Source organism: Lutra lutra, chromosome 3 (assembly GCF_902655055.1).
Source record: "Lutra lutra chromosome 3, mLutLut1.2, whole genome shotgun sequence".
Lineage (NCBI taxonomy): Eukaryota > Metazoa > Chordata > Mammalia > Carnivora > Mustelidae > Lutra > Lutra lutra.
Window position 1 is genome coordinate 7,113,991 of NC_062280.1, and position 26,067 is coordinate 7,140,057.

A 26,067-nucleotide genomic window follows, 5' to 3' on the forward strand; every position below is an offset into this window, starting at 1 on the left:
TGCTTGCTCCATCTTCTCCCTGTGTAACTGGGGTGTGAAAGATTGCCTAGAAGTTAAGGGAGAGCTTCTGAACACAGAAGCTAGTTTTCATTCTCACCAAACACTTGGTGCCTGCAATATCTACAGAAGTGCTTGGTGCTTTAGGAGTTGAGGGAGGACAGACTTGAGTATTGGCCCTGCACAAGGTGAGGAGACCAAGGCTGCCCATCAGGAGCCTTAGCTTATGGAGGCAAGTGCTCAGGAAGGCTGGCATGGGCTCAAGTGGCCACCGAATGGCACAAACAGAGCAGGGAACTTGCTAGAGGTAAGGAACTGGGGAAGAGGTCCTGTCTCCCTGTCTTACTTATGCACAGAGGCAAACGAGACCCATGATCACGCCCACAATGAAGTCAACATTTATCACTATCCTTCATGAAAGGGCAGAGGAGAGATTTCAAAGAATAAGCTTTGAATTGGACAGGGGCCAAATTTTTAATACCCAAACTAAAATGATTCTTGACTTGACCAATATATTTCCTACAGGCAATAAGATTGGTTTTTATTCTTGAGCAGAATGAAAAGTTCTAAAGAAGTGTAGTTTGTTGTTCTAAAAAAAGTTTTTCTTTTCTCACATATTATTACATTTTTGCCTTATACACATATCAACTTCACCCACAGATATGATGTGAATAGTGGGAGGTTGCCAGTTCTGTCCAGGGTCCTAAAGAGTTGGGACAAGAAAAAAATAAAACGAAATATTTAACCCCAGGAATTCTGAATTAAGATCCCCCCCCCCCGCACTCTTCTATTCATTCCTCTCATTATAATGAGTTCCCCTAAGCCTTTCTTGATACTAGAAGGAGGAAGGTAAAGCATGACAATAAGAACACTGGTATTCTAAGAGAAATTTATTTTCTTGTCCACATTCTGGAAAGATAAAATTAAAGTTCATTGCAGAAAATAATCCTGCCATAAATGTCTAACAGTGTTAATGCAAAAAAGAAAAAAAAAACTTTATTAGTGTACTATGGGTCCTAGCTAGATAGTTACTTACTAGGAAACAAAACAAATTACTTGGAAAAACTTGCACTCTTTATCATAGAGGGAGATGGAGAGAAGGAAGAAAAGGCAGAGGAAGTGGGGAAGGGAGGGATAGAGAGAAGGGGGAGAAAGGGAGGAGGGATCAGTCATGCTCATTAAGTATTTTTCAAGTGTGTCTATATTTGTAACTTATTATTTTACTGAAGAGACTCTTGTTACACTTATTTGACACATTACTCACAATGCATGTCTTTAGAAGTTACCTGAAAGACCTTATATATCATTAGAAGAGATGCAAAACTAAGCATATTAGTTAATTTTCATAATTAAATGTCAAGACTAGCTAACATTGCATAATAATCCAACATAAAATATGGATTATTAGCTAAGAAAGAGAAACAGAACCATTTGAAATAAATTCATTCTCAAAACTTCATGGAAGAAATAAATACATCCAAAGATCATTCAGCTATGTTAGATGTGCAACTTGAAATGTCAGAAATTTTCATTTATTTGTCAAATTTAATCTGTTTTGAATTACACTGTTAGATTTTGAACATCCCACAAGCATATGATGAAACAATAATCAGTTGCTGTCATAAATATGCGCCTGCACATAGTTAAAATAAAGAAAAGCATTCTCTATTACAATCAGTCTAATTGTTTCAAGAAGTTTTCTCTTTTATAATTTTGTTTTTGGAAGTATGTTATGTCAATTAAGTAAGTGGTATGAGATGTGTGTGTGTATTGGTGTACAAACACACAAAGAAAGACAGAAAAAAAGGTAAACAGAGCTCTACAAAATTGGTTATTATTATTTTAGAGAACATAAAAAAGGTCTCGGATTAAAAAAAGCCATTTTTATTAAAAAATTCCTCCAGACAGTCCATGGACTCCAATTATACTTTTCAAATTCTTAAAGCTACACTTTGTAAAAATAAGTTTCTTCCTACTTCTGGTTGTTACTCTCCCCTGATATTCATGATCAATTTAGAAAAAAAAGGTCACTTCATTGGGGACACCCCCCCCCCCCCCCCGCTGCATCATCAGAAGGTCCCAGAGGAAAGCACACACTCACAGGCACACTGGTTGAACATCTTGTAGAAATGGTATGGGTCAGACTAACTGATCAGCAAAGAAGCTGACAGTCTAGAGCAGAAATCCATTTGCAAGCTTGCATGTCCAGTAACTACCCAGGTTGTAGCAGTATGTGAGAAACAATAAATTAGGTAGAAAACCTCCAAATGAGATCCTCTTAATCTATTCCACAAATGAATAGAAATGTATAGGAAACAGAAACAAAACTTCTTGGCAAAGTTAAACTCATGATTATCTGCTAAAATGAATATTCTTAACAAAAGTTTTGTTCCTGAAAATTTGGTTAAAATCCGCTGGAAATGCATTTAGCAACATATAAATACCATTTTTACTGCTGTTGTTATTAATATGATTATGATTATTGGTTAGTGCTTATTATCTGCTGCAAACAAATAAACAAAAAATGATTGGTTGATGGTAATCTTTGTTTCATAATAAACAACCCTAAACTTAGGGCTTAAAGCAGCAACTTATTATCTCTCATAACACTGGGGATTGACCCAGCTCTGCTGGACCGTTCTCGCTTTAGGTCAGTTGGGCAGGGAGAGCCTGGCTGTGATTTCAGTCATCTGAATGCTCAGCTAGGCTGGCTGAGGATTGATCTTCAATCCTTTCCCAGTCTTGTTCTTTTTTTTTTTTTTTTTTTAAAGATTTTTATTTATTTATTTGACAGAGAGAGATCACAAGCAGGCAGAGAGGCAGGCAGAGAGAGGGAGGAAAGCAGGCTCCCCGCTGAGCAGAGAGCCCGATGCGGGGCTGGATCCCAGGACCCTGGGATCATGACCTGAGCCGAAGGCAGAGGCTTAACCCACTGAGCCATCCAGGTGCCCCCCCAGTCTTGTTATTAAGCACAGATCTATCTATATGGATTCTTTGTGACAGTAAAAACTGGAAACTATCACATCTTGAACTCTCCCAAGGCAAACTCATTCTTTATCCCTGTTTACAACAACCTTGGAACATTCTTTTCATACTTCAACTACTTAGAAGAGTGATTTACACATACCAAGGTCTCAATAACTATGTATTACATTAAATTGAGCAGGTCGCTTAGAATATTGCCACACTTAGGCTTTTGATTATCACTTTTACAAAGAAGCATCTGCATAGTGTATGAATTACATGAAATGAAACAATCCTGAAGGATCCACTACTTATCTTGAAGATTTCTGCTTGGTAGGATTTCTTATGCTTTTATATTAATTGTTCTTCTTCTTCTTCTTCTTCTTCTTCTTCTTCTTCTTTTTTTAATCTTTTTTAGAGGGTGGAGAGGTAGAGGGAGAGAAAGAGAGAATCTTAAGCAGGCTTTATGCCCAGCATAGAGTCTGACATGGGGCTTGATCTCACAACTCTGAGATCATGACCTGAGCTGAAACCACGAGTTGGACACTTAACCAACGGAGTCACCCAGTCGCCCCATATTATTGTTTATTTTAGAAGGCAAGAAGTGATAGTTGAGGTTTTAGAAATAACTACTACTAATAACAATAGTTAACAGTATGGAGGTTCCTCAAAATATTAAAAATTAAACTACCATATACTATAGCAATCCCATTTCTGGGTATATATGCAAAGGAAACGAAAACGCAATCTAAAAGAGAGCCCTGTATTCCCATGTTCACTGCACCTTTATTCACAATAGCCACAATATGGAGACAACCTAAGTGTCTATAAATGGATGAATGGATAAAGAAGATGTGACACACACACACACACACACACACACACACACACACACACACACACGTACATACGTATATATAATAGAATATTACCCAGCCATGAGAAAGAAGAAAAACGTGTCATTTGACAACATGGTTAGCTCTTGAGGGCATTCTGTTCAATGAAATAAGCCAGATAGAGGAAAACACTGCACAGTGTCATTCTTATGTGGAATCTAAAAATAAAAGTTAAACACATAGAAACAGAGAATAGAAAAGTTGTTGCCAGGAACTGGGAGATATGGGGAGAGCTTGGCAAAATGGTACACACTTTAAGTGACAAGATGAATAAGGTATAAAGATCAAATGTATGACTAATGACTACAGTAGATAATACTGTGTTTTATAACTGAAATTTGCTGAGAATAGGACTTAAATGTTCTCACCAAAAAAAGAGGTAAATTTAAAAAATTTAACACTGATTAAAGTCATATTATCACTTAATGCAACGTCAAATAATTACATTAACTATCTCATTTGGCCCTCATAATTACCCCGTGAGGTTCACATTGTTACAGTCTGATTTTGTGACAAGGAACTGATGGTTGGAGAACTTATTTAATGTCACACAGATATTAAGTTATGGAGCCAGGATCAGACACCAGTTCTTAATCCAGATTCAATATTCTTAACCATAGTGTTATATGAGTGGAAAAAGCAGTCCTCAAAGAAACTAGTGAGGGGTGCATAATTAATTACACATTTATGCATAAAAAGGCACAATGCAATCTAGTGGGAGTGTCCCATAGTGTCATCCTTCAAAATATAATGTCTTTTGGGGGGTGCCTGGGTGGTTCAGTAGGTTGAGCATCCAACTCTTGATTTCAGCTCAGGTCATGATCTCAAACTCCACATCAGGCTGTGTGCTCAGCAGAGAGTCTGCTTAAGGATTTTCTCTCTCCTTCTCCCTCTGCCCCTTCCCATGCTTTTGTGTGTGCTCTCTTTCTCTCAAATAAATAAGTAAATCTTTTTTAAAAATACAATGCCTTTTGGAATTATTACATTGAATCATACAAAATTGCCACTTTATAGGTCTTAAAATTTGAATATTGACAATTTCACATGATTTAAACTAATATTAACAGTACAAATTAAGCATTTTATATAACATCAACAGAATCCTAATAACCAATACTTTATATTTTAATAGCATGGCACATAAAAAGCAAATAAACCAGTTTTGAATAAGAAAGTTGCCAACAGTATTACAATAAATATTACACTGTCAGAAATACTTAGTGCAATATTCAGAGGGTCATCTGAGCGATATCAAAATATCATAAAGTAAAAGATTTAACTCAGATTGATTGTGTTGTTCATAACAAGTGATAATAAATGATCTAGAAGAAGCTGAATTCATTCCTTTATTGCTATTAAATAATCTAGTTTTACAGTCACCAGATAATATTGTCCTTAAGTTTAATTTATGTAATAAAGAGCAAATCCTTAAGGTGTTTTATATGTAGTTATATTTGTGAGTTTGTGTGTACATAGGGAAGAATATGTGTATTCTGTAGAATCTCACTGATAAAAACAAATCAGGGGGAAAGTGATTGATTGATAGACGTGTAAAAGAAAGTCACTCAGGTTGAGAAGGTCAGCTTGCTAACTGGTGGTCAAGGGGTCTCTCCAACAAGACGTTGTCAAGAAGTCTCTCCAAGTTGGTCTCTCCAACTCACTCTTTGTGAGTTTGCCTCATTGCAGGATCTCAAACTCCTTTTTGCAGGCTCAGAGACTTGAATTTATGAGTTGACAGGGTACGGGTCACATTGACTGAAAACAATGAACATTACGCCGTTTTATACAAAGTATGTCTGTTTCTTAATTTCTCAGCAGTTTGCAGGGAAAGCATGAAGTATGAATGAAAATAATCAGTTTTAAGGCTCACAGACTTTATGGCAAGCGATTAAGGAAGATTGAGTTCGACTTCCGATATACACAGATTGTTCTTGCCTTTCAGAGCAAACAGACATGATCTTGGATAGCGTTTCTCTTCTCTCTACAGGGCCTGAATAGAAACTAAACTGGGATTGTTGATCTTTGTCTATGATGCTCTCAAAAGTCTTAGGGATATCTGCCTTGACTATATCTCCTGTTGCAAAGTGGTTATGTTTCTGTACCTGACACCCCCCCCCCCATTTTTTAAAGATCAGTCTGTCTATCTACCTATCTATCATCTATTTATTTTAATTTATTTATTTGAGAGAGTGAGAGAGAGTGGGAGGGGGAGGATAGGTGAGAGCAGAGAGAGAGTGAGGCCTTTTTTTTTTTTAAAGATTTTATTTATTCATTTATTTATTTATTTGAAAGGGAGAGAGCATGAGCAGAGAGGGGAGGGGCAGAGGGAGAGGGAGAAGCAGACTCCCCGCTGAGCAGGGAGCTGAAGGTGGGGCTCTAGCCCAGGAGTTTGATATCATGACCTGAGCCTAAAGCTCAGCAGACACAACCAACTGAGCTACCCAGGTGCCCTGGGAGGAAGTGATAAGTGGACTCCATGCTGAGTGCAGAGCCTAACTTGGGGCTCTATCTCATGACCCTTAGATCATGATCTGAGCCAAAATCAAGAGCTTAACTGACAGCATCACTGTGGCGCCCCAAGCCTCCACTATTTTAGACCGAAAGTGAGCCCCTGACCCCAAATAACTGATCTCCAGGCTGACCAGTCATCTCTGACCACAGTGTGTATCCTGGTTTAGAATGACGAGTTAATCAGTTTTCTCTTTCAGGGTTTTGAATGGGAGTAGAAATAATGTCATTACTTCGGAATGGTGAAATTGAAATTATAAGGAAACTGTCACGTCAATGTTAGCAAAGAAGATAGAGAGTAGAGGCTGTGTTAGTTTATACAGTGAGAAGAATGAAGTATTCTACAAAGAGAAGCAAAGTAAGAGTTTGTCCTTACAGAGAAGCCCTTCAAGCAAAATCATTTTCTCCATACTATTTAAGTGACTTTGTTTCTTACAACTTATAGCAAGTCAAAGAAGCACCGTCAAAATGTCTTCTACGATTTTTTTCAATTGTTTATTGCCTGTGAGTGCATATTTGTGAATAATACATTATTCACATTATCAACATAGACTTTTCTTCCACTTCAGCTATTTTTTCTCTTTTAAGAAGACTTTGAAAGATTTTATCACAGATTATTTTATGAGTTAACTCAAAGGGCAACACAATTTCTCTTATTTTCAGCTTCTTCATTGACTACATCTTATGGTTTCCCTGTAATTTGCTTATGATATTAATAAAGTTAAACTGAAATTTCAACAGGAATATTTACCTATTGTAACTTGGCATTTACTTTAGGTCCAGTTTGGTATAATAATTAACTTTACACTAGGAATGAGAAATGTACCAACTGGATGTCTGAGAAAGCAAAAAGTAGGAGAGTTTAGATAATATATTTAAAAAAATAATTTTATCTATGCCTTTTACAAATTGTCCCAAGTAATTTCTAAGTATTTTACACATATAAACTTTTAAACTTTTAGCATACATTTTATTATCCAGTGTGCTATGAAATCTGAAATTTAAAAAAGGATCAAAGTAAGGGGACTAAGAGTACTTTCCATGATGAGCACTGAGTAATGTATAGAATTGTCAAATCACTATATTGTACACCTGAAACTAATTCAACACTATATGACTGCAATACAGGAATTAAAATAAAAAGAAATAAAAATAAAAGATTAAAGTGTACCCATGGCACCTTATCAAATGTAAATTTAGATATTTGAAAGTGCTTGCTGTATTATAATCTCTCTTGTTTTTGCCAGAAAACTTTTTATCAAATTTAAGACTCATGGAAACCTGACCACATAGATTTGACACTTAAAGTGATTTTATTTATTTTTACAGAGAACTGTATGAATTCAAGAATGGATTTCACTACTCTTAAAAAATAGGTCTGTTTTTTTCCACTAACTTGAATCATAAGTCATCTTTATCAGTCTTATTCCCTTTGAATTGGTGCTTTTATGTTCCCCAAGAACATTCTGAGGTACTTTCATTGCCTGGATTTGGTTCAAGGATCCTGGATATATAGAGATAAGCTACCACCTCAAATTCTCAAGTCAACATTAAAATTTCAATGACTTTTACTATTGTTGGATGTTGTGCTCAATCTGAATTTTATCCCAAATCTGAAATGGCAATGCAACCTATCAAAAAAAAAAAAAATTGAATAGTAGCTTAGTACATGGTCTTAGTGGAGTTCAGATTAATAAGGAAATCTCAGAATTACTTTCTAGGTATTAAACTGTTTAGTAAAAGAGGTTATTTTAGAGTAATTAATAACTAAGGTTTAATTTCCAGACTACCATTAAGACTCTTAACAAAGTGGCATGTACATACATAATTTTGCACCCCTCATTAATCTTATACATCTCTTTTCCACTTGTGAAAGTGAGGCAGGATATCGTGTATTAATGTGTACAGGTAGCTATCTATTTAAAATATACTTGGGCTACTGTTGTGTACACCTTTAAGTATGCCACCTTTACTGCTCAATACTTAAACAATAAAAACTTATTAATAATTGGAATTTAATCAAAAATAATGACTGGGTCACAAAGAGATTGTCACCATACCTTTAAATATAAGTTATCATGCTCTATTTCTTCAAAAGATGATAAAGACATATTTATACACTCTTTTCTCATTGTCTACTTCCCTAGACAAGTTTCCTTAATTCCCTGATGGGTCCAACTGACCACTCGGATAACTTTTGCTTATTGATCTCTAACATAACAGTGCTGTGTTACCAAAAGATATTTCTCCTGGTCTAGTCCTTTGACTAAAGATTTTCACTTGTATTGATTATCTCATGAAATAATTGTAACTTTGAAATTCCTTTTTAGCTGGGCTTCTCCTAAATCAAATCAAATCTTCTTAACTTTCCAAATTGTTTTACAACCCTCTTGGCAGGTAGATGAGGAGGAGATCCTGGGTTCCGGCAGCTCTTTGATCTCCATCCTCTTGCTTCTAAGTGATCACTTCCGGCATCCAACACCAACAACACAATTCTCAAAAAGACCTGCGTGTGCAAGTGAGAGTTCCCAAGGAAGTTCTAAAGGGTATCTGGTCCTAATAAATGCTAATAGTAAGTGCTCTGAAGGTACCTTAATTAGAAAGTTGAATTTCAGGGCAACTGGATGGCTCAGTCAGTTAAGCAACAGAGTTTGGCTCACGTCATGATCTCAGGGTCTTGGGACTGAGTCCCACATTGGACTCTCTGCTCATCGGGAAGTCTGCTCCTTCCATCAGCCGTTCCTCCCCCTTGCTCGTTCTCTTTCTCTCTCTCAAATAAATAAGTCAAATATTAAAAAAAAAAAAAGTTGAACTTTGTGGATCATTTTCCCAGAAAAAATGAATATTGAAATTAAAAGAAAAAAAATACACTTAATTTAGGAGGCTCATAGGTCCAGAAAAGGTGTGTTCAAGACTTCAAGTGTTACTACGGTGTTCACCAAAATTAAGGACTCTTCTTTTAAAACATCAGGAATTGGAAATTGTTTTTGCATTGTTAGAAGTCCCTGCTTGAATATATATACAACACTGTATATCATAATACACGTGTGTGTATGGTACATTATACATCTAACATGTGTTATATATAATATATAAAATAATTTTAAAGGCTCTGAAAAATCCATCTAATTTTATTTATCCTAGTTTTTCTGAAGACTTTGTTTATCTGGGAATATTATTTCTGCACAAGACATTTTAGTATATGCTATAAGAATCCCAAGAACAGGTAAGAGATTACTGTACTAATCAATACTTGAGACAGATCACCTTGATAAATCCCAAAGTTTCCCTGTATGAATAAATCATTTTTTCAAAATTCAAATACAGTTTGGAGTATATTCCACAATTAATACATAATGGGCACTTTGAGCAACTTTATATTTATAAATATATAACATTTTGAGCACAGAATATTAACTAACTTTGATTTGACTTGATAAGCCCGACTGAGTAGGACACGGTTTAATGCCTCATGCATCCTTCAAAGCTTGTCCTCACCTTCCTATTTCTAAAAATGAAAGTAAATATTCCATGCAATAAACTGTTCTGTTATGATCTACCGAACAAAAGCCTCTGTAACTCTAAGATCTAAAGTGGCATGTGTACTTTCTAAAAGTTGCAGATTTCTCAAGGACTAAACCAAGCATTTTCTTAAGTTAATGCACTTATCTCTTACCCAGTTTCAGTGACCCTCTCAAACATTTCAGGAAAACCATTCACATTGTGTGGTTTATTGTCCATAAGAGCACCATTTAAGTCATGGGAAATAAACAGTTTCCAGTGAACAGACTGACTCTTCAGAAAGTTCAATTTCAAGTTAGTTATTTCATACTCAGAATTGTAGTTTCCTCTAGAAGCAATGTTTCCTTTAGAAGCACTAGGTAGGGGATACAATACATCAAGTTCTCAACCAGGACACCTCATCACCTTTTATAAAATGATTTCCTACAGTAGGAGTTAAGCAATGATAATGATAAAGATAGCTTTTTAAAAAACTTTCTCTTATGAATTGTGTAATTCATAAAAATTTAAAAATTTAAAAAATTTTCTCTTATGAATTGTGTAATCATCAAGTTACAATGTTCTGGGCAGGCATTCTACTTGTTGCAGTAGAAAGTCTATTTCCGGGATTAATCTGAAAGAAATTCCCATTGATCAAACTCTAAACCATGTGCAGCAAACTAGACAATAAAAATATGTTGGCTTGAGTATAAAAATTACACTGAGAAGCTTTAAATTAGTTTTCCAAATATGTTCATGTAGTTATGAATATCTTAATTAGTGTTTCTGAATTTTTTGTGGTCTATATGCCCTTTGAAAAATCTATTGAAGTTTGTAGATTATTTTTCTGGAGAAATAAAAGTTGAAATTCCCCCAAAGTACATTTAATTTAGGCAGGTTACAGGTGATGAAAATTGTGTTCAAGGTCTCTAGTGTTAGCGTGATTTCACCACAATCAGGAGCTATTCTCTTAAAACATCAGAAATTTAGAAATTGTTTTGGCACTGTTAGAAATTCCTGCCAGGATATCATTTTCTAATAAATGTCCATAACTACAACTACTGTTCCATATTAAAATCAAATAACACCTATATTATTTTGGGTACAATTTGAAAGCTTCTTAATGCTTAACACAGAGGGAGGAAACACTTGCTGGGATATCTAATAAAATCCAGTAGAGTTTCTAGATTAGCTGTGAAAAGACACAGAGGATATCAAGGAAGTTATGGGAAGGAACTTATCTGGAAGAATGATGTATATTTTTATGTTGAGATTTGTCAAGATCGTTCTGTCATCCCCTCTTCATAAGCCCTATCCACAGTATATGATGTGGGTCATTTGAACTCCGATGAATCTGGAAGCATATAAGGGTTGAATTACTTAGTGTAGAAGAAAGTTTAGATGACTTTTTTATGGCCTACATGAGTCTTCGATGAAATACACACCTTTGAGTCAGAATTTAGGACTGATGTTGGTTTCCCATTTGATACTTTGATCTCATAAGGAAAATAAAAGCTCCCAATTTACTGAAATCAGATTGATCTTTGTCTTCTTGTAAATTAGAAACCCCAAGTCCTGAAATCCATACTAAAATGACTGCCAAGACCCTGACAACAATGAAGTTAAATATTTTCTTATTAAAAGTATGTCAGTTTTTGAGCAATGCCCATTATCCCACACAGAGATCCCATTAGTGAAATGGCACCATCATCACTTCTACCCCAATGAGCTGATGATGTATCATTCTGTCAATTTATGTAGAAAGAGACCTCAGGAATGATGATTCACATTTCTTTGCACGTAAATGTTATTCCCACAGAATTCCTTCCAAAGGATCTCCATTTATTTGGTTACCTGCCTAGATACTGTTTAATTTTATGCATAAAAAGAAATAAAAATGGAACACTTGGTTTTTCTAATTATTTTCACAGGTGCAAGCAATAATCTCTTAATCCATGGAAATAAATTTTAAAACAGTCATTTCTGTTAGGGTAACCAAGTTAACTCTTTAGACTCAGATTTTTTAAAATGCTTTAGTTATGTAATTTATCATAAAAATGTTCAGTATTCTAGTTTAAATTAATTTGGAATACATATCACACACATAGATGAGTTTATTTATAGACCACCTGACATGACTAAATTGTTCTCTTTTGCAGCTCTTTGCCTATTTATTTATAAGGTATGTAAAAATAAATGCAACTATAGCACATAAATATTCATAGATTCTAGGGATCTGAATATGTATATAGCACCTGCCAACTACTTTGACAGGCATGATAGGTTAGAATGCATATTACAAGGGCGGGGGGGCGATGTTTGTTTGGCATTAGGTTTGAGGTCACTTCTAAAACAAACGCAGTGCAAGTTTATACAGCACTCACAAGCAAAAGACAATGTTGCTTAGAAATGGACAAACCATGGTAGGTTTAATTGCGCTATCACCTTTACAAATATTTGGTTAAAATCATCTCTTTATGGTGAAATGCTGGTACTCATTTTAATCTTCATTGTTTTGTAGGTTCCCTTCCTGAAAAAAATATTCTGGAATCCCACCCATGTGAAGAGATGAGATGTCCCTTTCAATAAGAATATAGGATATGAGACTTCATTTTCATAATAAAATTCCAACATAACCACATTAAAAATATATATATATTTTATTTATTTATTTGAGAGAGAGGCGTAGAGGGAAAGAGAGATGGAAAATCTTAAACAGGCTCCACACCCAGAGCAGAGCACAACACAGGGCTTGATTCATGACCCTATGATCATGACCCTGAGATCATGACCTCAGCTGAAATCAAGAGTTGGGTGTTTAATTGATTGAGCCATCTAGGCGCCCCCAATATAACCACCTTTTTATTTCATTTCCAAAACACCCAGAACTACCTCAATGAACTTAGTCTTGTGCTGAATCTTATTACATAATGGAATCTTACTGGTTTATCACAGGGAAAACCTGGCATAGAGAAAAATGTAGAGAAGTTAACACAAGAACCATGATATTTATACAATGCTTTACTTAAACCTAAGAACTTAATCTCAAGATCCTTGTTAAATTCCATTATCAGAAGACTATGTATTTTGAGCACATAATACTTGCCTTTTGCATTTGCATGAATTGATTTTAGTGTGATGTCTTCAACATCTACCAAAAGTCACCACCTGTCCTTTCCATTCCCAGACCCTTAAACATTAGTGCTCTGCAAACTTCTGCTCAAGGACTTCCTCTAGAATATGAAGTAGGAGTATATGCTCTAATGCTTAATTGGCTTAATTTGACTTTCAGGTCTGACATTTTTAAGCAATGGGAACCTGGGAAACTTAATAAATTTCTCTGTCAGATAGCATACATTGTTGTGAGTTATCAAAGGAATTTAAGTGAAACATTTAGATCTGTGTTTTAAAACGGTAATAAACTACCCCCCAATTTTGGAATCAATGTGTAAATGCTGCCCTTCTCACTCAGACACATCCTCCCCTTTGGCTGAAATTCACATCTACAGTCTGACGACCACATAATTCTTGCCCATTTAGTTCTCCTGACCTAACTAGACATTAGCGTTACCTAATTGTTCTTTGACAAAGAACTCTTCCCAACTTCAAGACAACTTGAAATTTGGTTCCTTCCAGCTTAGTCACTGGATTCTGCTCTCTGATATTTTGTCTCATTTTATGTGTTAGGCCCAGACAGTCGTCCTGATCTAGCAACAGTCTAACATTCTCCTTCTTCCTATCCCCACGTTTAAGAACACAGCTCAGGTGCATATCCATTTTTTTTTCACTCATCTACCATGCCCTCAAGATCTCATTTTCTCCTAAATAGCTCTCTATTTTGTCTCTTAAGATCTAAATCTCTTTGAGAAGGAAAATTCTCACTTTCTCCAGCTAATGATTACTTCTGATATTTAACACGAAGCATTTTCTCCCTAAGAAGCTTTAGTTCTTCTTTGATTTTCTGAATAAATGTAATACCCAGAGACCGAATATTTAAGGCATAGGGCCGTGTAATGTCTTTCTCTCCTTTTGGATTTGCAGTAATTTAAGAATTTCATTGTTTCATTTTTCTACCAAATTTCGTGAAAATGGAATACACCTTTAAAAAGAATATAGGCCTTTATTTCTTTTTTAAAAGTAACCACTCTTCTATGCATGAAGCCCTGACATAAAAACTAATGATGATGGCTTCTGAAAGTAACAAATCCAGAGCTACCTTATTACCATATGGCTAAGATTACCCTAATTGACCAAAATAACTTTAAAACACTAACAGGAAAAGAATTTTACTGCTAATCTAGCACAACCAGTCACATGTTGAACTAACATTTTAATTCCAGAATATTCTTATCCTTCCATAGCTCATGTGGAACTCAGCCATTTTTGACCTTCAAAGATGTAGCTTACAGAACTGGCTGAACATATCAGTGAAAACAGGAAATATTGTTATTAAGCATCTTCCATTTCATCTTGTTTCACTGGATCTACGTATCTCTCTTAGGGTTTTTCCCCTGTTTCTCTCTCATCTGAAATTTCAGGAAAAAGCACATGGCTCATGGTCTACTGTTGCAGCAGACACAGTGAGGCTCCCGCGACCATGTTTACCAAGGTTTCCATAGCAGCTGTTTGCTTGTTCCCCCCAAGCCTATTATTTGCTAATTTCTCTGTAGCCAGTGATTGCTAAAGCTAACATAAGGCATAATGACATGCCAAAGAAAAAAAAGTGAAATGGTCATATTTACTAAAGCTTAAGGCTTAAAATCACTGATGGCCTTTAAATGGGCAACATTCACTTAAAGAGAAACACACAGATGTGAGACTATTAACATTCCTGCCACACTGTCTGTGTCTTCGAGACCTCTGATCACATTAGGTGATTTTCAGTTCCTAGGGCACAGCAAATCCTGTCCCCACATCTCTGTTTGGCCAACCTTTACTCATCCTCAGGTCTTAGCTCAACAATTTCTTCCGGATATTTTTCTTGACTTTCCTCACTGGATGTTGCCTGTGCTTATGTGTATTATATTTCTCCTAGCATGACATTTAGTATATTTTTATTTTGGGGGGGGTTGTCTCTTTCTTTATATTAAAAACCGTACAAGCTTCTTGGGGTGCCTAGGTGGCTCAGTCCGTTACATGTCTGACTTGTCATTTTGGCTCAAGTCATGATCCCATGAGTCATGGGATGGGGCCCCACGTCAGGCTCCACACAGTGGGCAGTTTTCTGGAGACTCTCTCTCCTTCTCCCTATATTCCTCTCCTGGCTCCCACTCTCTCTCTCTCTCTCAAATAAATAAATACATCTTTTTAAAAATTTTTAAATAAATAAAATCACACAAGCTTCTGAAAGGGAGGAAATGTTGACCCACAGGGACCATTAGATGAAGAGAGCAAGTCCTGACCCACAGTGAGGATTAGGTAAATAAAATTCTCTACTGCATGAGAACACTCTATTTTCCTGCTGCATGGCAGAATTCTTGTAGGGACACAATGGGTAATTTTAATTGAATGAATGAGTACAGAAAAATGCCCTAAAAGCCTTCTTTTCCATTTCACTTTGATTTTGTTAAATATGTTGCCTAAGACCTATATTTATAGCATTTTTTCCAGTTTGATTTGAGGAATATATAGAATATCCTTCAGAAAGTAGTGACATATTAATTTTATGGTTTTTTTTTTATTTATTAGCCCAAAATCTAAGATCTGCTTAGTTTCTTAACACTTCCAGATTTTGCTTAATCTCACAGTGATAGATTAAAAGAAAATGGCAGTGAGTTTTTCCCTGACTTGACACACACCACTGAACGATAGTCTTTTGCAGTCCCTTCATTGAGTGGAGGAATCTGTTTCCTCACCCATTACAACGGAACTGTCCTTGTGACTTGCTTTGATCCATAGATGTCATGGGAATGGCTGTGTCGGTTTTAAGCCTGGGTTGCACAAAGCCTCCCATGCATTTACTCATACCTTTGAACCTCTGCCAAGCGGCCAAATGAACAATTTTGAGTTAGCCTTTGAGATGATAGATACATATATACATTGTCAAGTCATTTTTGTCAATCCGGTCAATAGCCTGAAAATATCCAGATACGTGAGGGAGACAACCCACCATGTGAGTGCAGAGGCACGAATGAGTCTAGCCAAGATCAACTAACTATGGTTCAGACCTACAGAATTACCTGGTGGCCCAAACTCTCGTGAACCTTAATAACTGTTGTTTTGACGTGATTTGTTAAGCAGTGATTGGTTCTGAGTAAGTCCTACCTAAATGATCCCATTTTATTATAGCAATTCCTCTTCTCAGCATCCCTTTCCTTTTCCCATATTTCTATGTATATGTTCAGGAGTATATATTCACATCCATTTTATATAGTTTTTTCCTACTCCCAAATTGTAATTGAATCTGCATGTGGACAGGACCTTATTTTGCTTTGTTTTTTTGCTGTCTCTCCAACACTTAAAAAAATGTCTTGCACAAAATGGACATGTAGTAAGTATTCATTTAATTAATCCATTAATTAATCTTGGCAGTTTCACTTATTTTTATACATGGAATATTTGCTTCTTTTACCCAACTAAAATTTATCCCCCTCCCTTATTCTTTATTTGATCAATTCTGTTGCAGCTTGCAGATTTATTGTTATCCACTATATTAATTATATCAAACAGAATAAAATAAACAGATGCATGAGTAGCTTACATGAGTCACTGCAAGAATGCATGAAACCCTGTTCTAATGAACAAAAATTATAACTGTTCCTAGTGAGCTTCAGGCATAGCACCTAAGAAAAATAAAATCCCTGGTTTTTTCCTCAATATTTTCTGTAAAAAGCTAATAAACATTCTAAGAGTCTTATATAGTATAGGCAGCTACTAGTTTTCAATGAATTTCTGCCTATATGATTCCATCATCTCTAAAAAATAGAGAAATGACTTGCTGTTTCTAGCAAGACGAGAATGGTTACTTCTGCCCTATATCGCATCCCCTTCAGATAAGTAAGCATGAAGATTTAGGAAAGGCACATGTGGTTTGTTGATGGACGTAAACTAGCTACATGGTGAATCAGTTCTAGAAATCAATTGTTGGATGTTCCAAGTTGATCACTTTCATATTGTATACATATCCAAGAATTGGGAATTATTTACTAATATAAATTGGCTATAAACAACCTAAAATTTCACTCAATTTAATACAAAATCTATTAAATGAGAAAATCCACACAAAATAAGCTTAGAGTTTAAAAGATAAAAGATGTTATTGAAATTCCAATTGTATTACTTTTGTTATTCTATACAGAGTTTATTTGAATATTAAAAGGGTGTTTCAAAAGGATAATATTCTGAGATCTCTTTTTCTTAAAAGTTAAGCATATAAAAATTCTGCTTAACAACCTTAGAAGAGTTGTAAAAAATAGAGAACATCTCAGAGTTCATGATACTAAAGCAAAGCATAATTTTTCAAGTCATAGTAATTATGCTGGCTATCACCCCATTACTGAGATAATGTGAAGCTAATAAGCCAAGTAATTAGTATGCTCTAGGTCAGAATTTTCACCTCAGTAACTGAAAGGTAAATGAAGACAATGCAGTATAATATTGAACATACAAGCAAAGGAGTAGTAACATGTTATAATGAAAATCTGAATGATCACTTAAGAAATAGTGTGTTTTTGTTTGCTTATTGAAGAAAAATAGAAACTGGTTTTTAAGCTTAGTAAAAGTTAAGACATACACTTGTGTTGCTAATGACTTATTAAATACATAAACTTAAGTGTTAATATGTGTTGAACATGTGTGCAAATCATGCATTAGATAACTTATGCTCAATTTAATTGGCTATTGTAGTTTCATAATTATAATGAAAGTCAATATTTATTTGTTGTCTTGAGGGAGAAAAATAAACAAACTTGCGCTGAAGATCTGGTGCCCTCATAAAGAAGAAGAGGAAAGAAATGAAAAGGTAACCAGATGTTGAGCATTTTTCTATTGTCCAGTAACTGGGACTAACACAATGGCTTTTTCTGAGGGTAAAAAAGGGAAAATTATTCCCCAATTCTGTGTTCAGAGAGATACTAAAGATGACAACCTCCACTCCATGAGACTTAAAAGCTACAAAACTGGTACTAAATTCACCAGCCTCACTCCCCTTCCATGCCAGAAAGAAGGGTGACTCTTCAGAGTTGTATGACATCCTGGAGAGACGATCGTCCCTACCCTCAAGAGTAGAGGAGTTTTTGCCATTGTCCTCAGGTCGAGTTTTGTACAATCAAAGGATGTTTATTAGGAAGCACTATTGAGACCAACACCTGTGGAAGTAAGGGCAAGGAATTAAAAATGGGTAGAGGGAGAAGTTGAGTTGCGGCGCAAGGCAATTACAATGAAGGACCCAATCAACCATACAGAAAACGTTTAAGTCTGATGGATTATCAGAGCTGACCTAAGTTGAAAGGTCACACCGTTACACCTGCACAGTGTGAAGTTACTGAATGTAGGGCTGCACATGGAGGAGGCACAACTTTGGGAAGAGCATTTAATCAGGAGATTCCTAAGAAGTCTGAGAACTAAAGGCCATTTTCCAGCAACATCCCCAGCAACTATAGGAAGAAATAAGGTCTTCATTTCTGAGGGTGAGCTGGGTAGCCTAACGCAGCATCCATTTTACTAACTCTTTAAATCTTGGCAAGACACACATTTGAAAACTTCCACATAGAAAAAGGGTGGGATGGCGACCAGTGATCCCAGCACTTCGCACGGCCTGCTAGTGATAAAAACGGTGAGTCTTAGAAAGAATTGACTGAAGAAAGTAGATGAGATCAGGAACTTCCACCTTGTTCAAACAACGTTCGTATGGGTGTGTGAAGCTGTACAAAGCTGTTGTGTGCAGGCTGAGAGGTATGGGTCAGATGAAAGGACTGCTGGGTAGCACAAGAGAAAATCAATTTCTAGGGATTTGTACAGGAACGAGACATTTTTGGCCCACATCTAGCCCATAAATGTGGGTCAACCAAGAAGGGATTATAATCTGTCTCAATTAAATGAGTAGACATTATCTTTCTCTTATGCTTTCTCCCTGTCCCATGACCAGAGGAGGAAGGCCAAGAGCGTATGGGGAAAGGCAGTATGAAGAAAGTATCACAGTATTCTCACAACTCCAAACCACTACAGCCACAGACAAACCTAGACGACACTAAAAGAGAGGAGGTATGAGCAATCTGGAAGTATTGGAGATTTAAGACCTTTGGGGTAACAGTTGACTCTTCAGGGGTTGCAGCCAATAAATAAAAACCTCCATCTATTGCTCTCTAGAGCAGACAATTCTGTTATGTCTCATGAGACCCCTCATAATGACCTACAGGAACTCAGCACCAGTTGTCCTCAACGTGGCCAACTGAATACAACTTCTTTGTATTATCCTTCTCTCCTTTCTTATTTCACTCTCCTTCCTCTCCCTCAAATCTATGTCCTGCTATAATATTTCTAAACCTTTGTCTCAGGCTGTACTTTCCAAGCTAATATATGCAAAAGTGTACTTTTCTTTGTTTTTATGTTAAAAAGGAATCTTTTTATTCCCAGTTTTATGGAAACCAAACATTCTATTAACAATACAAATTATAGCAGTAACACATTTGATAGTTAGGAGATATTTTTGTCTTCAGTGCTTTCAGCATTTTTATTGAAGAAATTGAGATATTTCCTCTCAGGGATCTTTGTATTGGAAGTATAATTTTCTTCCTCCCTAAATTTGATCAAGGATACCTGATTGCATATGTATTCCTCTCATATCATAGATCTTTATAAGCTTTATATTGTGGTTTTAGAAATTTGATAGGCTTAGAAATATTTCTACTTAAACTCTCTAGCACCAGAAAACTATAAAAATAATATATTGCAACCTTGGGTTGGATTTGTATTTAAATAATCACGGAGACTATCCTGGGTTCTCTTTTTGAGAAACTACAGCTGTAGGACTATCAAAGTCACTCTGAAATATTCATGTTATAACTTATATAATAATATCAGACCTTCCAATAACACATACTTTCCCTTGCACTTTATGGTTTCTGCAATTTTTTTCTCTCAGTAAAATGAATACACCTTGGACATTTATATAAATCATGAGTAGAGAAATGTTTGTACCTGTCAAGCTGAACAAATGTTCTACACCCCTTTCATTGCCATGAATCTACCAACTGACTGCTTATTTATTCATTGTGTTTGCATGTTTGATTTATAAAGGAACAAAACTACATGATTGGATACATTAAGTATTACTTCATTTTTTATAGTGAATAAATGAGAAAAAGCACTGGTAGGTTTGAGGGAAATTTCCATTAAAATTAGATGCTGAGGATCCTAACTCTAAATTAAAAGAATTTGACCTAAAAAAGAACATGTATTGAAGCATTCTTTGAAGGGAGTCAAGATAAACATTTGAAGTGTATCTCCCAAAAACTGAAAGTGAGGGAGACACTTTAGATAAAATTGCTATCAAACATGACACGGGGGAAGAAAAAAAAAAAAGGCATGTATAGCCATCATGTTTAGTCAAAGGTCTTCTTAAAATATGGATGCTATAGTGTGATTATATATGTGTGTGTGTGTGTGTGTGTGTGTGTGTGTATATATATATATATATATATATATACACATATATATGTATATATATATATAAATAAATGTGATTGGTATAGGTCATAATTAATTTTTCACCTATTCGTCATAGCCCAAAAATATCTTTTTTGCTATTTTATAAGAAATTTCTTTTATCAGAAATAATGGTTGCATTTGGAAAGTAGTTACTATAGAATATAATGCCACCTTTTTCAAAGACTATCCTTAATAATAAAAGTAAATGTTTAGATATCCTGTCCTTTCTCTCCTCATTACCCCAGTGCTGACTTACCCTCTCTCTTTCTTACACCATGACCTTGATTGTATATCAAAGCTAATAAAGTAATGCTATTGTAAATTCTAGTCCCTCACTAATAGCTTCTTTTGATAGAATTTAATGCGAGAAGTAGATGAAAGGCTTAAGACCTAATCCAGTTCAATCCAGCTCTACAAGGAAAAGGTTCAGAAATGTCTCCCCCTTACTCTGAAACTCAACTGCTTTGGCCATATTGGAAGAAAAGATCAATTTGCCAAAATGGAGAAATTCCTACCCATACCTCAGGGATAAATTCCCGTTGCCAAGTCTGTCAGAAGCAGAAGCAAAATCAAAGGAGACATAAAGACAAAATCTAAACAGTTGCCCCCAAAGACTTTTTGATCTAAGAAAATATGAGCCAAAAATGAAGACATATCCCAAAGAAAAGACATCTTTAGTATAATGCACAGCAAAATGAATAGATGAAGTACAGACTACCAGCATTTCTGCAACTGACCATATGGCTGTTCTGTACATGTTTATTTAGTCAATGGGAGGAGATGTGTAATAAGCCATTAATTAGGGTCAATAAAGGGGCAAAACAATCAGAAATAAAGGTCTAATGGTGTCTAACCTCAAAGCTCTGGTTGCCTCTTTCCCTCTTTTTTGTTCATTTATCATTTCCAACAAACTTTTATTGAATAACTGCTCCATCCCAGGCACTTATATTTCATTTACTATATTCTTAGAGTAAATCTCTAAATTAAAAAAATATATATATTCCATTTTTAGGATGGAAAAAACTGAGTTTTGAAGACATGAATATTTTACAGTTTATAGTCGTTAAGTATCAAAGAATTCAATTCCTGGTCTTCTTGCTTCAGAAATCAGGTCTGCTACTGAACTAGACCTAGCACACTACATGCCAATCAACACAATGTCTTTAAAACTGTACGAAATGTCTATCCAAAACAGTTCAGTTTACATCATCTAGCAACCAGATTATTTCCTGATAATTTTTAACTTCTTTTTTCTGCTTTTTTCCTACTTCAATTCAATATCCAAATTGTTGCCACAATTATGGTTACAAAATGTGCATCTGTTCCTATCTTTCCCTTACATTATACCTCTAAATCATACCTTCTTAGATCATGATTTCTACTTTTCAGTTAGGCTGCAAAGTAACATGAGGCATGCTTTATAATCACATGGTACATTTACCTTTGCTCCAGACTTACATAAGACATTGAAGAATTCTGAACCCAGTATTAACTTTCACGCGGACGTGCCATTACTTAGCCCAGAATAAACAACTCAGCATATATTTTTGTGTGCAAGCTGTGCTCTAATGATGATCGACATCTGTAGTCCTGTACTGACGAGAAGGATGAGGAAGGGGAGACTGACAGGAGAGCAGTACCACAAAATCCGTGGAGTTGCCATCCCATGGCTTGTTTCTCTCTTTGCCTACAAAATCTCTGTGCACACACTAAATCAAGAATTACCTCCTCTTTGAAATCATCATCAACTTTGGGCAAGTAAAGTTAAACAGTCTTCTATGGTTTCACCTGACAATTTTTATAGCTGTCTCCCTAGCCCTGATTACACTTGGATTATAGTTAAAATGTGTATGTTTATCTCTTCAACTTCATAAGTTCTTATGGGTAAGGACCATGCTTTCCTCAATTTGATCTAAAGATCAAATAGATACCCTTGGCTGGTAGTCTTAAAGTTTTCAATCTTATATTCTTTGTCTTGAGATGAATTAAATATTATCATATTTAGTATGAGCAAATGACAACCTCTAAACAAAACAAATATTTGTAATGAACTTAACATGTCTTAAAATATTAGGGGTTTTATAATACTAGTGAGATATATATATATAAATATATATATATATCCTCAGTACAACAAAATACAAAATATAAAGAATGAAACAAAACAAACCAATGAAAAACCACTTATTAATTAGTAAGTTCACAATGTAGCCACATAAAATCATTATTAATTTCTGTCATTAATGAAGAAAAGCACTGCACTTGAATTGTTATACAGGTAACATACTATTGCAAATTATATTCTAAAGTTTTATTTTCAGCTCTAATTTTAGATGAAAACATTATTCATCAATTTATAAAAATATCATTAATATATATTTGTGGTCTATAAAAATTGTGGGGTTTTGGTTTGATTTTCATCTCTGAATTAGTTTCCAAAGCAGTTTGGCTTTCTCCACAGATTAATAAAAGTTCTCTTTAGAGTTCACATCCTGTGCTGAGCTACTGTAACTGATTTTCTTCACTGATAGAGTGATATCCTTTCATCCTTCACTGGGAGAGATACCCATAAGGGACTATTTATATTTGTTCTATTTGTTCATTGGTTCTCAAAGCATTCACCAAGTTCATCAATTTACTTTAAGTAGATAATGAATGAGAAAAAAAAAATGAAATTTGGGCAGCATTTCTATTCTATACTTATAGACTCAGAAGTTTTTATATGATGGATAAATCACTATAATTTTTTTTAAGTGAGCAGAATAGTCCAGCCCTAAGGATAGATATGTAAATGTGACTACTTGAGAAATGTCAAATCTTCTATTTTTTTATCTTCTACCTATCCATATGGATTTTTTTTATGGAAAAATTTCTGCTGACTAGTGTGTCTATAACCGCTTTTCAGTAAACTACTTTGTCTATGATATGCCATGTCAAACCATAGTACTTATATCCATGGTATATAAGGTATCCATGACACACATGACATGGCATACCAGAAAAATTTGTTTATCAAAAAGCTGAGGGAAAATTGTCATAAATAAAATTGTTAACTCTTCAGGCCTGAAGTTGCTTACTAAAATTATATTTCCTTGAAAACAAATGGGTTTGGGATGAATATTTGTAAAATACAGCAAAATCATGTCTTCATGGTGATATGCAATTTTAAAATTATTGCTACTTCTGATTTTCTTTATTTTTGGTTAAATAGTTGTTTATATCTCTGTGTTTTTGAGAGTCTAAAACTAAATCTAAAAACATGGCAAATGGGGAGCCCGGGTGGCTCGCTCAGTTGAGCACCTGACTCTTGATTTCAGCTCACACCATATCTCGGGGTTCTGGGGTGAAGCCCCACATCCAGCTGTGCACTCAGTGTGGAGAATCTGCTTGGGATTCTCTCCCTCCCCTTCCCTCTGCCCCTCCCCACATCACGCTCTCTCTCGAGCTCTCTAAATAAATAAAACTTTTAAAAAATATAAATTAAAAAATCAAAAAATAAAAACATGACAAACAAAAAAGTAATGGAGAAGTAATACAGATATTTCTTTCAATATCTATTATGTTTCGAATAAAGGATAACAGAAATAATTAGGCAGGGATATGAAGTATATATTTTTTCCCCATACTTTCTCTGGAAAAAAGAATCACTTTAAAAGGTAATTTTTTTTAACTTTTAAAAAAGATTTTATTTATTTATTTGACAGACAGAGAGAGACAGTGAGAGAGGGAACAGAAGCAGGGGAGCAGGAGAAGGAGAAACAGGCTTCCTGACAAGCAGGGAGCCCGATGCAGGGCTTGATGCAGGGCTTGATCCCAGAGTCCTGGGATCATGACCTGTGCGAAGGCAGATGCTTAACGACTGAGCCACCCAGGTACCCCTAAAAGGTAAATTTTCTAAGTAGATAGCTTACAGGAAAAAAAAATAGTAGAAAAGCCATGAAACATTTGAATACTCAAATTTATTTTTTAATTTCAAAGTGCAAATAATAACAAAGTTCTATTTTGTATTGACTATATAGTTGCAAATTTAAAAGCTTAATAATGCTCCTGCTTGTTAGAATTTGGAGAGAGGTATCCCCATGTTGCTACAGAACCTAATGAAACATTTTTAGAATAATCTGGCAATTTTACTGTTAGTAATTTATTCAATGTATATAGTTCCATTTGTATTCATAAATATATACACAATGTTGTTTATTTTTCTGTTTTCAGTAGTAACAAAAATATCAAAATAATGGGTGGAAGAAAGGTATGTTTTTGCAGCACACCCTACAAAGAAAAACAACGCAGCTTCCATTTCTATAGATGCTCATGTGGAAAAATCTCTAAGATTTATTTGTATTAAAAACAAATATGAGAGAGAAATAAGCTTAGTATAGTAAGTGCATCTGTGTTGTGTATGAGAAACAGAGAGCGAGACAATGAATGTGCCATAAGTTCCAAAAAGGGCTCTTTCCAAACTGTGAAAATGCATAATAAAAAAAAAATCCTCAGAAGTTTTCATGCCAAGAAGAATGAAATCTGACATTTCATCTGAAATCTGACATTACTGAGGGAATATATCTCATTTAAGTCATTGAGACATATTAACATCAGAAAGTAGAAGAAATTTGACTACTAGCAAGAAAATTTTTAAGAGAAATAAGAAACTGGGAAATATAAACAAATGTACAGTTTTGAAATCATTTACTAAAATATTGTGAATAATGTTGACAATTAGAACCAATATAAAAAAATGGCCTTTCAACAATGGAGGGTATAAAAGGAATCAATTTACCTCCTGCCAAAAAAGGTAGGTAAAAAAAAAAAATGAGTTAAGATCTAAAAATAATGAAATAAAAACAACAAAACACAGATCTGGCATTTAAAAAGATTAGTAAATATGACAGTCTTCTTGAAGGCCTGTGTGTGTGTGTGTGTGTGTGTAAGGGAGGGAGGAAGGTAGAGATGAGGAGGAGGGAGGGAGAGAAGAGAAGGAAGGGAGAGAGAGAAAGAGAAGATATGCACTAGAAATATTAGAAATATATACAGGGGCGCCTGGGTGGCTCAGTCGTTAAGTATCTGCTTTCAGCTCAGGTCATGATCCCAAGGTCCTGGGATCAAGCCCCACATGGGGCTCCCTGCTCTGCAGGAAGCCTGTTTCTCCCTCTCCTGCTCCCCTGCTTGTGCTCCCTCTCTCCCTGTGTCTGTGTCGAATAAATAAATAAAATCTTAAACAGAAAATAGATACAAAAAGTCACAGAAGGAAATTAATACTCAAAACTAAGGGAATATAAAAAACAGTTAAATATCCTTGATGACGACTTCAGCTTTAGGTCAAAACTCTGCCTTTTCAAATTGTATCAGCCGTGCCAGTCTCCTTCACTTCCTTTTGTTGCAGACAGTTCTATAGTCCACATGATTTTAAGCATCGAGAGCGCCCTGAGAGTGATGTAGTCATCATTACTTGCCAGATTGCCTGAATAATGTCTTCCTCATAGGTAATTATTCACTAAGTAATGAGTAATAAATAAATTAATATATCAATAGCATTACATTGAATTTAATGAAACAA

The 26,067-nt window shown here is 35.2% G+C and overlaps 1 long non-coding RNA gene across 2 annotated transcripts in view; it reads left to right on the plus strand.

Moving 5' to 3' along the window:
- The window catches only part of LOC125096098 (uncharacterized), a 36,254-nt gene extending 27,108 nt beyond the window's left edge, over positions 1 to 9,146 (plus strand). For both annotated transcript variants that reach the window (XR_007126063.1, XR_007126061.1), the window contains exon 3: positions 8,763 to 9,146. This is a non-coding gene — a long non-coding RNA (uncharacterized LOC125096098). The remainder of the gene's footprint in view (positions 1 to 8,762) is intronic.
- The last annotated feature ends 16,921 nt before the right edge of the window (positions 9,147 to 26,067 follow it).